Here is a 13,243-nt window from a genome sequence, read left to right on the forward strand (position 1 = left end):
ATGAATGGCACCCCCATGATTTTGTGAGTTAGGAACATAGAAAGCTGCTGGCGAAGTGGCTGTCCAAGCTTTCAGGCATGAGTTTTCCACAGCCCTACCTGCTAATGCTAAGGGTTGAACCTTGGATCTTCTGCATGGAAAATGTGTTCTACCACCAAGTTATGGCAACAACCTAGAATAAAACATTCGCACACATAATTCAGTTAGTGATGCATTGTATATCAAATGCTGTGTGTGCGCGCATGCACATGCATGTGTGCATGCGTTTTCACCCTCCTTGCTTCCTTCAGAAGTTCCAGTGAGACCGTTTTATGGGGGCAATTTTTCTGTGAGAGACTTAAGGCCCCTCTTGTAGCAAACTTTATTTACAAAATATACAGGAGGAGCAGCAGTAAAAGTCACCAAGCAACACCCGTCCATCTTCCCAACATCCTTTACCAGCTACAAACCTCTTAGCAACCACTTCAAGTAACCTCAGCCTCAGATTTCTGTTTTCACCTTTTTTCTTATATTCAAACACAGTATTTTTATTTATTTACTTGATAAGTATTTTTATTTATTTACTTGATAAGTATTTTTTTTTATTTACTTGATTTAGGGGGCCTGGCTGCACGTATGGCCAATTGTCCTCAAAGCCATTAATCAGGAGACCCTCTTTCCACCATCAGATGTCAGGTTGGAGAGGTCCTTTAGCATGATCAAGAAGAATGACTATATCTACACCACTAGGAACTAGAATTACTTTGAATCACAGCCCTTACAAAGCTTTTAGAAAATCCAAAAACCCACCCGTGTTCCAAGCTAAGATGGTAGCTCTGTTGTGATGTGTTGACTCTGAAAGGTTGTCCACATAAGACTCTTGTGCTTCTTGTTCAGACCTTAACATACAACTAGAATGTAGGTAGAAGTACTTTGGGGTGTGTAGCACTATGTTGACCAAATATATTCTCAAGGGACTGTATCCAATGTTGGTCAAATTCAGAGCAGACCCATTAAAATTTGTGATCAGGACTAACTTGTGATCAGGACTAAGCAGAGGCTTGACAACCATATGTCAGGAGTGCTCTGATGGTGTTTCCTGCTTGGCAGGGGGTTGGACTTGATGGCCCTTGTGGTCTCTTCCAACTCTATGATTCTATGATTCTATGATAACTTAGGTACAGTAATTTCAATGGGACTCATCTGAGTGGTGGTCTTTCCATTAAACATGCCACCAGCACTGCTATCATGATCCCTCTGATTTAATATATCTATTGAAGATAAAACAGCTGTAAAGTTATGGAGCTCCCTCCTACTGGAGCTACAACTGGCCTGCCCAATACTGTAATGTTTTTCTAACACATTTATTTACTCTGTCGTTTGAAGTTGAGGCACTAGTTTCGAGCCTCTGGGACTGTTCTATGCTGTCAGATTACTTTATTTTAAGGCAATTTTGTTTGCTATTTTAATATTATCATTTTGTTTTATTGTATGATTTTATATTATGTTGTATACTGCCCTTAAGATGAAGGGTTGTCTAGAAATAACAGCAACAATCAGTATAAAGCATCTCACATAATATGCCGGTTTGCATTTATTTCAGTCTAGCGTTCCAGATTTGGTGTGGTTCACTATTATGACAATTCAGCATCTTGGGTAATTTAAACAGTATTTACTCAAAATACTCAATCTTAGTTGCTTGTTAATATGTAGTTTCTAAGTGATATCAACCAATTTGCCTAAAGCTTTACAGGAACTGTTGTCTTCAAGAATTTTCATATTATTTGCTTCACGAATAGAGATCTGCATTTTAATAATGTCTTACTGTTCTGCTTTTAAACATTCAAGGTGCCGACTAAGAGTTGTAAACTGTGAAGTAACTACTATGGAACAGCTTAAGTAAAGCACTGAAGGTGGATGAATTTGAAATACAGAGGGTGTATGTGGTGAGTGTTTCATATTTTAATTCCCTGCCTCCTGCAAGATCATTCAATATTACAAAAAGCTCTATTTATTGCTTCCTTTTTCAGATTTAGGGCTCAAGCTAAACTCTGCAGTTGTGTGTACTAAAAGGTATACAGATGACAAAGCTTCTCCCTAATCACTACTTATTGTGCATTATATCGTTTTAGCCATGGCATGCCATGGTATTTAATATACATGTGTCACCCTTTCAGCTCCTACCTTTGAAAATATATTTTACAATTAATTCATTCCACAAGAAATTATATACATTTTCATTCTCCCCTACGGATTGTGAAATATTTAAATTACCCTCCTGGAATCTACATCCTATTATAACGAGATTTTGGGAATTTATATGTTATGGGCAATTATAAAAGCAATATGGATTGAAAGAATATTCTGAATGATTGGAGAACAAATACAGTATTGTTGAATAAAATCTTGTGGGGTAGATCAATCTATAGCCTTGGTTCCTCTCAGGGTGGGTTGCTGTGGCAACCGCCCCAGCTTACATATATATATATATATATATATATATATATATATATATATATATTCCCCTAAAGCTTGTTTCAAGAGCTGTACCCAGCATGGGCCAAGCTTAAAAGCAGACAGATGTAGAAAGAAGTGCTTTCGTGAACTACTCTTTCAAGACAGGCCTCTGGTAGAGAGGTGCATAGGAAGGCATGGGGTGGGGCTGAACTATGAACAGAAATTGGAACCCAAGTCACCCAGGGTTAGGATGTATAAACTCTGGGGTATTCAGATGTGACTCTGGCACTCTGCAATTTAATTGTCGCTTTTGCAATGTAAATTGGCAGTGCTGTTTCTTTTGAAGAAACAAACATTTGACTATCACTCCAAATTGAAGAAGGGAGGGGGGGACTCGGATAATTACTGAAAGGGGATGTTAACTGAGCTCACCATGAAATAATCATACTTGTAAGGGAAAGAGACACTTGGCTGCACCTCAGCCCGTGGTAAGGGTATGGAAGGGTTGATTACTCCAATAATTGCACCTCCTGTTGTGCATTTTCCCCCCTGTGTGTTTTGTTTAATTCAGATGTAAGTTTCAGGTGGAAGGCTGGGAAATGGTGCAAGATTTTCTGTTTCCTGTTGCCAGCAGGCCTAGGCCTAACAGGAACCCTTAATCTTACCTTCCTGGAAGAAATCCAATGGGGATTTGCTGCCAATTATTGGCTGTTTGTAACACATGTTTTTAAAATAATGGTCTGGAGGTGATGGTGTTTCAGTGTAAATTATATTGAATGCTAAATGACACAGGAAGATTCTTCAGGTGTTGTAAGAACTATTTTTATTTGAAGCCTAAAAATATTCTCTACTGAGTTTCAAGAATGAAGGAAACAATTTGACTTCTATACTGCTTGTCTATGGAGTACTGAGACACTTTTTTTTTTAAAAGGGGAGGTGTCTTATTCATTGCTTTGGGCATCTTTGCTCTGACTGAAAAATAATGTTGGCACAAACCACTGAGTATCAGTCCCCAGGATAAGGTCATGTCTATTTAAAAACTGGGCCCTAATAACCTAAATATGTAGACCATGCACAGGACATATGAAGCCACTGCATATATTTCTTTCAGTGGTGTCATTCTCTGATTTTGGGCTATTGAGCCAAAGTAGTGCTGACCTTTGCCCTGTCAAGCTGAGAGCCTTGCCTTTGAGACATTTCAACACTTTGCAGCATCCTCCCCACAAAGAAATGCAAGAAATTATAGAATTTTGCTCACTACACTTGGGTTGGCTTCATATAATTCCCCCTCCCCTTATTTCACCCTCTCCCAAGTGATTTTGTGTTGTGTGTTTAGCAACATACCAAGATGACAGACACTGTTGAGTTTTGTCACCCTTTGTCCAAGAGACAACCATCTTGGTGCATATAATTTCCTGCATTTTTTTCAATGCCCCCAGCTTTGCTTTGAATAATTTCAGACCAGTTTGGGCTATGTGAACATACAGTTCCTGGGTTACCATAGTTAAGGATTTTCCAATGTATTTCTTTCTCTGTCTAAACAGCAGCTGATAGCCTGTAGATTGAATTTTGATCACCCTATTTTTGTGCTCAAAAAATAGACACTTTGAACAAGTAATAGCTTCTCTAGTCCTACATCTACAATCAAGATATCTATGAGAGCCAGTTCCTAAATCCCATCTCAGAGCCACTACCAGACTGTTTCTATTCTGTGGATAAGAATTCAGTTGCAGATCTGCAAATTCACTTTGCAAAATGAAAGTGGATTTAGCCTTCTTGCACAGCAAATCCACTTCCCCCCAAAATTGGACATTTTCAGTAAGGAAAATGACTGGAAAGTATGAGAAAAAATATTTTGATACAAAGTTGTATAGACTCCCCACAAACAAATCAGGATGAGTGTGCAACAAACAGCCAACATTTTACAACCTCCCTGCAAACTTTGTGAAGAGAAATCGGGATGAATGCTCAATAGGTCACCTGGAAGCAAGTTTTGTCCTACTGAGCACTCTACTGCCCTTCTAGCACATGCTAGAAATCTGAAATGACAAAGAAATTGTGGGGACCATAGATTTTTGTTTATAGTCAAATTCATTACTGAACTCTATATGAAGTCAGGCTATGGTAGGCTCATAGGTCTCTGTTTCTCTGTGTGCATGACTTCTTTCCTTGGGGGCAAGCTGGCTTCAAGGGTCAGGTGGTGCTGCAAGTTATGAAAGAGAAGTTTTCTCTCCATGGAAGAGCCCAGCCTCTGCCTCCATTCATGCCTTGTTTGTCTCCTTGGAGACAACCAGGGTGTGAAGGGGCAGATGGGCCTGTGAGAGTGAAAGAAGGAGTGTCCTCTCTCCTAGTGCAGGCTGGTGACTGTGAAAAGAATTGAGCCATACCCCATGACCATGCAGCCGCTCCTCCCGCAAGCAATGGGTAAAAAAATGTTTCTCTCACTTCTAATTTCTCCGGTCTTAATTTCATTGTTGTTGTTGCTTTGGAGAATGAAGTCCTCATGAAAATTCATAAGCATTTCACTATGAATATCTCCTAATATACAATTTCCCCTTATGTACATATTTTTGCAAAAAAAAAACTTTCCTGTAATATAATACAATTTTTAATGCTATTTTCACTAATATGTGCATGTTTATTTACAAAGCTGGTGCATCATGGTCCTCGATCCAATTTATGGGGCTGTGAGGTTAGACAACATTATGTGTTCACTTCTTCTGTGACTTTGAACAGCCAGGTATCTTGAAAGGAATTCTTGGTGTTACTGCAATTCAAGACAGATCCTACAAAAAGTTACATGATCTACCTTAAAGCCCACAGTCCAGATCCAAAGGGACCACATAAACCTGAAAGCTGAGGAGAAAACGATGTGCACATTTCATCTAACCTTTAGGCACTTTGAAGCTCCGTTGATTTCAAAAGGAGAGATTAACTCTCCCATTGAAATCAACGCAGGTTAGCAGAAGTTTCTCCATGCATTTTGACTTTTTTGATGGCTGCAACAGCAAGTAGTTATTTCCATATGTGAAACAGCCATCACAAATCAAACACCATCTCACACCATGTCAAGCACAATTATTTTCAAGTGAGGCAGCTCACCACAATCAGTGGCAAGTCACTGTGTGATGCATTATTGAGTGGTGTGCATTCATACATGCATGTGTCAGGAATGTGACTGCATAATGACGAAGTGATATACAGTCAATGAGCAAATTGTGCAGGGGTTCCATTCGTGGACCCCATGCGTGTTAGTGGAGAACGTATAAGCACACCCCACCCCATTCTGCTCTGCCCCTGTTTCACCCTTTCAGTGACTTGTTTTCTGACGTTTTCAGTCATTTCTGGGTTTGGTGCTGTGCACACATGTGCTTTTATGCATCTTTTGGATACATCTTAAGCGGTCGTTGCCAGTATTGTGAATTTCCCCTAGTGCTTGGTCCCAATAATAGGTATACATTGAATCTTGAAACCACAGAGGAGTTATAGTGTATCAACCTTCATAGTGCATTGCAGCATGTCATCTGTCTGGGGTAACTAGATTTTTCCTGTTGTCTACACCATTGTCACGTTAAAGGTGTTTGTTTTGTTTGTCACTGTGGAAGAAAGAGCAGGGTTGGTGCTGAAAAGAAATGCTAGTGCTGTATGTCTGAATGTGTGGCAGTTATCAACAGGCCCACATTGTCCTGGATACTATTTGATGCTGTGGATGTCAATCCTGAACAGTTTCTACATTGTTTCAAAACCAGTTCCTGTTCAAAATGTAATTTTAAAAATCCCAAATACTGAACAATGGTAAAATTTCTCCTCAGCCATTTATGGTGTGCCTCTTATACCCATAAGAGAGATGTGTCTGCCTGTTGAAATACTAGAATATCAAGTCTTTCCAATAACACATGGATCAGTGAAGCAATAAAACAATATCACGTTGCTCTTAATTTACAGTCTTACCTTGTATTGTGTGCTATGATAATTGTCACTATGATGTGCAAGAGTTTTGTCTTTGGTGTTCAATGGGAACCTGGAGGTTCCTTCTCCAGGCAATAAAAAGAAGTTATTCTACATTTTCTGGTCTTTATGCCCTCAACTCTGGAAGTTCACAGGTCCTGTATTTATTTATTTATTTATTTATTTATTTAAAAATTCATTTATAAAGTTCAATATGTCTGCATACATATACTCTGAATATGTAAGAAACCATTCTTTTGTGGTGCATCCAAACTGATAGGCGCTTGACCATATGAGATGGCATCATCATCATCCATTCCTCCATCACAAAAGAGGAGTCATGCCATGGCCAGATTGTTGGATGTGGACATGAGAACCTTAAGTTTAAATCTGCCCAGCACCATCATTGTGCAGTGCTTGAATAAAGCTTCCCTTTAGCAAAAAAAAAAAAAAAAAGTGCAGTATCTGATGGGAGTGATAGCAATTGTAGAAGAATGGCTGAAACTGGATTCTCTCTGAAACAAAGTCGTGTGCTTCATAGACACCTCCTGCTCCCCTCCTGTTCAGCTATAGATTCCTTAGTCTATCTTTTCCTTATGCTACTATCTATAGTGTCATCTGTGTGCCAGGTGCTGGACAAAACACTGAAGTCTGGTCGAGAGGACTTGGCAGCATTTGAATTACGTAATATGTATAAAAGGTGTGATCAGAACTTAGAACTTATCTTAAACATTCCCATCACGGTGATATACCAAACAATGTAAGGAAGGATTCAGATAACATACAAAATGCTGGAAGGTTCATTCTTCAGTGGCATAAATCCTAACACCCAGAAAATAATGCTCAAGCAGCAGCAAATTATGTTGAATTGGTAAGTGGGCAGAGCAATCATAGGTGGTAGAGGACTCTGTGGCAGAGAAACTGCAACTTTATAAGATCTGCCAGCAAGGTGTGTGTGTGTGTGTGTGTGTGTGTGTGTGTGTAGGAGACGGGTTTTCCATTCCCAAGCCCCACCACTGTTCAGCCTTCCAAATTTCTCCCTCCCGATGACACTGATATTCTATTTTTGGGAGTGTGTTCAGTGAATGAGAGGGCCTTGGATCCAAGACCTGCCCTCTCCAGCATTCTTGAACCCTGTTTCTGGCCTTGCTCCTTTCAGAGTTACTACTGGTAAACTCTGACAGCAGCAGAACCTGGTCCAGAAAGCCTCTGCCTGCAGAGAGGGAGGTCTACACCACCCAACAGCTTCTCAGCCACCCTTGCAGGGAACAGAAGTTCAGTCCCTTATTCCGTATAAATAATTAGATACCTTTCCATTCCTTTTCTTTTCAAAGAAAGCCACTGAATTCCAAAGTACAGATACTTTCCCTTTTCTTTTGGCAATAGGGATATTTAATTAAATATATACTTTTATGTTTCCGTTAAAAAAAAACCAACAACAAGTGGCTGCATTGGTTCATGGGGTTGGGGGAATCTAAAAGTCAACAATATGGTGATATGCACAGTAGGAGAAATGTAAATGTCTCCACATACTGAGCAAGCTTCAAAGTACCCCAGCACTCTTGTTAAACAACAAGCAGAAAAAGAGAGGAGGAAAGAAAAAAGATGGTCTTGGGTGTGTATGTATATATATATATATATATATATGTATGTGTGTGTGTGTGTGTGTGTGTGTGTGTGTGTATACATACACACATTTGTCCACATTCTGTTTTTTGTTTTGCTTTACATCCAGCCTGAAGAAGCATTCTGTGGAACTTCAAAGCTTGCTCTCTGTTGTGTGACATTTCAGCTGGTCTTAATTAAAAGGATTATCCTGCTCTTGATTTTGGATTTAACCTGGATTGTCTCTTGTTTTGGGGGCCTCTTCAGGTTGTGAAGTGGTGTGAATGTTTAAGCAATATTCATATACCTGAATATTCATTGTGAGAGGTGAGGCTGCAGGGAACCAGGCAGAGGGCTTTTCGGTAGTCACTCTTGCCCTGTGGAACACCCTCCCAGCAGATGTCAAACAGATAAGTGATTTTTGAAAGACATCTGAAGGCAGCCCTGTACAGGGGATTTCTTAGTGTTTGGTGCTATATTGTGTTTTTACTGTTTTTTGTTGGGAGCCGCCCAGAGTGGCTGGGGCAACCAAGGCAGATGAGTGGAATAATAATAATAATAATAATAATAATAATAATAATAATACATGCTCCATGCCCTTAATTTATCACCTCTGTAAAAGTCATGTTTTATTCTGCATTTGAACGCAGTGAACACCTTTCCTCTATTCCCACCCCCTCCGCAATGAAAACACAACCGTCCACGTACAGATCAGAAGGCAAGTGCCAAAACTACGACGAATCCAGAAAGCAGACCGTCGTGGAGTTTCACAAGTGATCTACCGCCCTAGAGAAACAAGGAGGAAGGTCAGCAAGTCAGCCTGTCCCCTTTCCGAGAGCGGCCACTTTAGGGCCCAGGGAGCGCTTCTTGGCCGCGCTGCGGTCGCCAGGCAAAGGGGCAAGGTTGCTCTCAAGCTCTTCCCGGGCGATGCTCTCGCAGAGCTGAGCTGGTGAGCTGGCACAGCGGAGTTTGCGAAGGCCAAGTGAGGATCTGTTCAGACGGGGCACCGGGGAACGCGAGCTGCTGCCAGACGAGCGAGCACGCCGAGGCTTCCCTGAGACCCGGGCAAGGAAGGGAAGGAACCGTTATTTTATCTTCCAGCCACCCCGACCCAGCTGCCCTACTGGCAAAGCCTGGCGAGTTTTATCTGGCTTTCCCCCCCCCTCCCCAAATCGTAGGAGCATCCCGCTTGTTCCCCCGGAGCCCGCGCGCCTGTTTCCTGTGCAGTTTGTTTGGAGACGTCCCGGGTAAGTGAAGTCCCGCTGGCGCGGGGAGACGGAAAAGCCGCCCGAGTTTGGGAAGTGGGGCTGCTCCACTTTGGCGAGAGCGGAGCGGAGGGTCCGCGAGGAAGGCGCAGCAGAGGTGGAGGGAGGAGGGGGGCAGAGGAAAGGCCAGCGCGCTGCGAGAAACGAAACCCCAACAGCAGCCTGCCTCTCGCCTCCCACCCCGGCTGGGCGAAGGCTTTCGGGCAGAGCAATGTTTTCAGAGCACGTTGGAAAGTTAGGCTGGCTGGACAGCGTGGAGCGAGCGCTGCCGCCTCCAATGTCGAGGAGATGGTGCTGCCGCCGCTAGCGGCGGACTTTCCCTTGCAGTGCAAGCGGGACTCCCTCTGCTGCTTCCTCCGAGAACCTAGCCGCTCCTCCGATCTGCTATCCCGTTGAGCCGGAGGGCTCGGATCGGAGCCCATCCGGACACGCACCTCGCGTTTATCTGCCGGTCGATTCCCTGCTTTAGCCTCATCTGTCGTTATTGACCTCAATGGGCAAACGAAGACGCCACGCTTCCTAAGCATTTAAGCAGCTCCCCCACCCCAGCTCCGTCCCCTCGCCCTCCTGGCTCCACATCTATCCCATCCCAGCCAGCCAACCCACCGACCACCGGTTTAAAAAAGAAGTGTTGCCGCTGGGGACCTCCGGGCGCCCTCCTTCCTTCCTTCCTTTCCTCCCTTTCCTTTCCTCCTCCCTCCCTCCCTCTTAACTTCCCAATCCACGCGCGCCTGGGGAGCTGCCGGGGTCGCCTCTGGCCGAGACCACTTCGCTGGCCTAGACGACTCCAACCCCGATCTCGCGCGCCCTCTCCTCTTCGCCCCCACCCGCCCCTGTCCAATATCTTCTGGGGGCACAGACAGACCTGATCAGGAGGGGGACCGGCATCTGCCGGGCGGTGTTCTCCGCCTCTCTGCCGCGCGATCGCTTTGCTCGTGAATAATAATAATAGTAATAATAATGATTGTCATCAAAGCTTGTTCCGTGGCATATGCCAAGTCCTTCGACTCCCCATATCCACTAACCAAGACGTCCCCCCCCCCACTATTGCGCGCGCGCTCTCTCTCCCTGCCCCCCCCCCGTGGTAAAAAACTAAAATTAGCAAAATGTCAGGCATGGCAAGATTGATTCAGCCAAGATGCAATTATCATTTAAAAAGTGCTTGATTGAGGTGCCTGATGTTGGGTGATTTATTCTGCATACCATATACATAATTAAAGTAGGGTAGTGGAGTAATTTATCAATCTCGTTGAGACTAGAGAGGGGCGAGAGAGAAAGAGAGAGAGAGCGAGAGCGCTTTGCCATCGCCTCTTCCTCCCCTTCTAGACTCCTAGCTGGTCTCTCGCCTCACTCTCACTGTGTTTGTTTTATTAAAACGCTTTCGGGATGTGATCCCGCCCCCTTTTTTCAAGAGTGAAACTGATTATTTCTCCAGCTCGGCAGGAGAGAGTCATTCGTTTGGGATTGTGGGAGAGAGAGGGGAGAAGAGGAGGAGGAGGAGGAGGAGGAAGAAGAAGGGAGGAGGAGGCGAGGAGGAGGAGGAGGGAGGACACAAGCAAGAGAAGCTTCGCCGGGCGTGTAGTTGTGAAGCTTCCTTTCCCTGCCTCTCTCTCTCTCTCTCTCTCTCTCTCTCTCTCTCTCTCTCTCTCTCTCTCTCTCTCCTCCATCCGTGATGTTACAAAGCCTGTGAGCTGTTCTTTTCCCCCACTCGCCTCCTGTCACTTCCTTCCTAGACGCTCTCAGGACGATTCCTGCTTACTTTTAATCCGGCCAGCAGCACTGGCACTTTCGCCTCCTGAATCCTCAGATACACACACACACACGCCGCCACCATCGCCAGAGAGCTGCTGGGTGCTCATTGGATTGCTTTGCAAGGTTGTGTGTGTGCGCGCGCGTGTGCGTTGCGCGCGCGCGTATGTGCGGTTAAAGGAGGCTGCATGTTGAACCAGGTGGTGAACATCTTACAAGGCTGGAAGAACTAACGGCTCCCCCCACCCCTGTTTCCTCCTCCTCCTCCTCCTCCCCACCACCAATCTCCTCGGTCTCTTGTCTCTTCTTCTCCCTCGGTTGCTCCCAAGAAGGGGGAAATATCTCAAGGACTAGCCTGATCATCCAGCCCTTTGCAATGTAAGTACACGTGCGATTTCATCGCGAAGTAGCCTAGACTTGCTCCTTCAGCCCCTCGTGGAGGCATTGCAATGTTTTGCATGGCAGGAGGCTTAGCATGTACTGGGAACGTGCGTGGCGCAGACATAGCGTAATCGGGTGGCTTTAAAGTAACTTTGCACTCAAACCCAACATAGTTAAAAGTTGCAGAGAAATTGTGTCTCTTCTCTCCCCTCCCCATCCTCCATCAACTGCATGAGTATTTAAAGTTTCATGAAGTTAATTCACGTCATTGGTGTGTTTTGATATTGTGAAGTGCACTCAGGTTTGTTTGTCTGACCTTGGAGTACTTGCCCTGCGAGTTATCAAACAGTGCAGTGAAGAAATAAGCTGGCATAAGTGCAAATGGCCTTTTCAACTCGGCTGTGTGCAGCACGTCACTTTTGTTTTAATGCCTCGGTTTTTGACACAGCATCCCTCCCAGAGCATCTTTTTCATTTGCACACTTTGCTTTGAGATGGGGGAATCTGGGAGATCCGAATGGGGAAAGGTCTCTCTCTCTCTCTCTCTCTCTCTCTCTCTCTCTCTCTCTCTCCAGCCTTTCCAACTTTAGCTGTAAGTTAAGCAAAGCTAGATTGCTCCCTGGCAAGCTGTCTAACTTCATTATTTATCTAATTTTCACCCGGCTTTAGTTTTGTGTGGAGGAGGAAGGGAAATCTATAGAAGATAGTGTTTCATTATTTGAAAATAGTTATATTTTGGAGTAGCTCTATAGACTTGACTCAGGAGATCATGTGAGAATAGTGTTACTTTAATAATGCTGTTTGTCTGAATTGTAGAACTTGTTGTTTTCATATTTATGTAACTGGCCAAGCTTGTAGTGTCTCATCTTTAGAGTAACCAAGATAGGTCTTCTAGAATTAAATGCTTATGGTACGCACCTCATACCTGCTACTGTTTTAAAATGATTAAGCGGAAGAAGGGCATTCAGCCAATATTTCAGTGGTGGTCTATAGATTCCTAGCTCAAGACAAAATGCTTTTTAGTAGCATATATAAAATGAAACATGAAGGCCATTGTCTTAAATATATATCAGTACCTTACATTTGCATTACTAGAGGATATAAAAGTGTCCAGTTGGCCAATTACATTAGACAGATATGTGAAGCCTGGTTTTTTCCCCCTTTCCCAGTGGCACTTAGCAGTGGCATTGTCGTTATAGAGTATACATATTTATATGTAATATAATAATGCTAAACCCTAAGGCATAATAGAGGCAGGGCATAGGAATATAATCACCTGTGAACCAAGACCTATTTTTTACAGAGTAATTTCAGGATGCTACTTCAGTCCTAAATAAGGTTCAAGGAATCTTTTATCATAATGTGTTACTTATGTTTTAAGGAAGTTATAGTCAATAAAATGAGCATCTTTTGAAGCATTTATATGTCCCCCCTATGCTTCAGTGCACATTGTATCTATTCTTAATATTATACAAGATTACTCAGTGCCACTGGAAGCACTGGAATATATTTCACTAGCTAAAATCCTCAAGATTTGGAAAGCATTGCCTGCAATCTAGCAAAACATACGTATATGAATTGTTATTGTATGTTATGATATTAGTTTCAGGGGGCAGTTCTATGATTTGATCCTGCACATCTTTCTATGAGTTAGATTTCACAAAACTGCTTGGGTGACAATAGACAACTCATAGGAATGAGTAAAATGAAGCTGATAAACAGAAAGAAATCTCTTTTTGACAGGTTCCAAATATGACATAAATGATTAGATAGCCATTTTATCCTTGCTGATAACTGCATATAGTTGGAATATATGAGTTTCGCTTTTCTCTAAAGTGTGCTAAATTATAAACACTGCAC

General features: G+C 43.1%; 1 protein-coding gene and 1 long non-coding RNA gene across 28 annotated transcripts in view; one reads left to right on the plus strand and one right to left on the minus strand.

Moving 5' to 3' along the window:
- Nucleotides 1-10,252, minus strand: part of LOC310827367 — a 180,077-nt gene extending 169,825 nt beyond the window's left edge. Inside the window, exons 1-2 of one of the 2 annotated variants that reach the window (XR_014556293.1) lie at nucleotides 10,120-10,252; nucleotides 99-172 (exon numbers count right to left, since the gene is read on the minus strand). This is a non-coding gene — a long non-coding RNA (uncharacterized lncRNA). The remainder of the gene's footprint in view (nucleotides 1-98; nucleotides 173-10,119) is intronic. The other variant, XR_014556294.1, reaches the window with a different exon arrangement.
- The window catches only part of MEF2C (myocyte enhancer factor 2C), a 161,530-nt gene that overhangs the window by 10,655 nt on the left and 137,632 nt on the right, over nucleotides 1-13,243 (plus strand). For 13 of the 26 annotated variants that reach the window (XM_083703247.1, XM_083703264.1, XM_083703253.1 and 10 more), the window contains exon 2: nucleotides 1,828-1,925. The gene's annotated coding sequence lies outside the window, so the exon portion shown is untranslated. Of the gene's footprint in view, nucleotides 1-1,827; nucleotides 1,926-8,739; nucleotides 9,237-10,773; nucleotides 11,382-11,956; nucleotides 11,976-13,243 lie in introns of those variants that run through there. The other 13 variants (XM_083703267.1, XM_083703249.1, XM_083703268.1 and 10 more) reach the window with 11 other exon arrangements.

The sequence above is a fragment of the Podarcis gaigeae genome, assembly GCF_964106915.1.
Source record: "Podarcis gaigeae genome assembly, chromosome: 11".
NCBI classification, from domain to species: domain Eukaryota; kingdom Metazoa; phylum Chordata; class Lepidosauria; order Squamata; family Lacertidae; genus Podarcis; species Podarcis gaigeae.